General features: G+C 34.7%; 1 long non-coding RNA gene across 1 annotated transcript; it reads right to left on the minus strand.

Annotated features, from left to right (window-relative positions):
- Window positions 1-59: 59 nt before the first annotated feature.
- Window positions 60-1,219, minus strand: LOC127160743 (uncharacterized). Its single transcript, XR_007826839.1, has 4 exons — window positions 1,174-1,219; window positions 887-936; window positions 555-593; window positions 60-428 (listed from the first exon to the last, which is right to left on the minus strand). It is a non-coding gene; the product is annotated as an uncharacterized LOC127160743 (long non-coding RNA).
- Window positions 1,220-2,252: the final 1,033 nt, after the last annotated feature.

Genomic DNA, 2,252 nt, shown 5'->3' on the forward strand with positions numbered 1-2,252 from the left:
AAGAATGAATCCAGATCACACTGTAACATCTAAAAAAAAAACTGTGACTGTGACCAAATATGGTCAATTAGTCATACTAATATAAGACTTATTCTATACAAATGTTTAATCACAACAAACCTGTAGTAATTAAGAGAATATATTTAATTACAAAATGTGGCATTTTCTCTCTCTTTTTTCTTGTCTCCTTTGCCCCCTGCTTTTTGGTCTCTCTAGTGTTTGTGGTGAATGTGATTGTGTTGTTTCTTCTCTTGTTGCTTCATGGCTCTGTTGGGTTTGTGTAGCTCTTTCTGTTAAACATACAACTTCTGATCTTTTTAATCTTTGCAAAACCTGTGATGATGAATCTGGGAATGATAACTCTTGCTCAGTGGCAGTAATCTCTTCTTTAGGCTGTATTGTGCTTTGACTTCCATGCTCTCCTTCCACTACAATTATTGACACACAAGCAAAGAAGAAGGACATGTATAACTTTGAACTAAATATAATATATACAATGGTAAGTCACAAACACACATGCAAGTATCTACTAAGGAGTTAAAGTGGTATCTTACTGAGTGGGGGAATTCTTTTCATACTTCTAAATGCAGAATCTGAAAATGACAAGGAAATAAACAAAGCTGAAAACAAAAAAGAAATCCTTCAACTTTTCCTTGTAGTTTTACATCTTACCTGTGCACTTTTTTTTAAAATAGTAACAATCTAGGGGAAGGTGTTTTCTTTAAGTTGAGCTCTTACAGTGTAAGTAGATGACTTACATTTATTCTGTAGTTGTAAAAACCTATTTATCTATGATAAGCTTTAAAAATGTAAAAGCGTATGTTTGGCACCTTAAGACACTATGATATAAAGTTGTCCCCACCAGAAGCATAAAGTAAGCATCTACCTGCTCTCCTGTCCTCATGTCGCATCTTTCCAGTTTACTATGATCTTGCACTGCAGGAAATCACAAGATATTGTCAAAATAATATCATTTAGTTATCAATCCCACATAAAAACATGACACAGAAATTAAATAATCAGTTAAACCACACTTCCAATCAAAGATTACAGTGACATAGTATTTTCTGCACAGCGGCATTGAGATTACATACACACAATAACACACACACAAACACACACCCACATATACACAAGCACAAGCATTTAACATCATTTAAAATGGTGCCTTACTGAGTGGGGGCATTCCTTCCATACTATTTAAATGCCTACATGACCGGTCTAAAATGACAATGATTTAAACAAAATTAATCAAAATCGCCATATTACGTCACAATAAAAATGTAATTGCAGTCAATAACTTGGTCATCCAATTTGTCTTCATGTACAATCACTATATTTACTTTTTTTAGACTTACCATCATGATTGAGTGTTTCTTCAAGCAACTTTATGATTTCTTCTAGTTTTACTTTTTGTTGTGTAATGTCTTCATGTGTTTGCTTTAGGACACCGCAGAGATGTTTCACTCTCTCAATCTCTAAAATGAACCAAATACAGTGTCAGGGTGAGTCTTTTATCAGTCTTTCATCAGCAGATGTATTTAAAGGACAATAATAATTATGCAAAATAAAATGAGACATTATTGTCATTCATGTTAACCAAGACATAAAAAGAACTTTAAAAATGCTATGTAAAGCAAAGCTAAATATGCATATACAACATGCATGTGTATTTCCATGTATGAACTACTGTACAGAAATAAACTGCAGCTGCAGTAAGTTTAATTAGTATCTTACCTCTCACTTGCAAGTGAACTATTCCTCTCTTTTGACATCCATCATGAATAACTTTGCATGTATAGACTCCTGAATCTGCCTGTTGAACATTTCTCAAAGTCAGAGTAAGACTTCCTCTCTCCAGCTCCTGGATGGACAGACTCACTCGGTTCTTATAGTCATTATTTGTCATCTCCTGCCTGTTTGTATACTGATAAATGAGCTCTGTCCCTTTAAACCATCTGATTTCCATAGACACAACACTACTTTCAGGTGAGAGATGAACAGGTAAGATGACGTTTTCTCCAGGGGCAGCAGACACAGGGCCAGTGGGAACCACAAGACTAAAGTCTACAGCTGGAGAGAGAAATACATATATTATCAAGAACATGAATCGTAGTAACATTCATAACTTTAACACTGTAGAGGCATTATAACCATCTTTGTTTCTGATTTACTGGCTGAGGTTGGAACTTGATGTCAAAAGGCAGAGAAATTGGACTGGCATTTTTCTTTTTCTAGCTTGCTTCCTAATC

The sequence above is a fragment of the Labeo rohita genome, unplaced genomic scaffold, assembly GCF_022985175.1.
Source record: "Labeo rohita strain BAU-BD-2019 unplaced genomic scaffold, IGBB_LRoh.1.0 scaffold_449, whole genome shotgun sequence".
Lineage (NCBI taxonomy): Eukaryota > Metazoa > Chordata > Actinopteri > Cypriniformes > Cyprinidae > Labeo > Labeo rohita.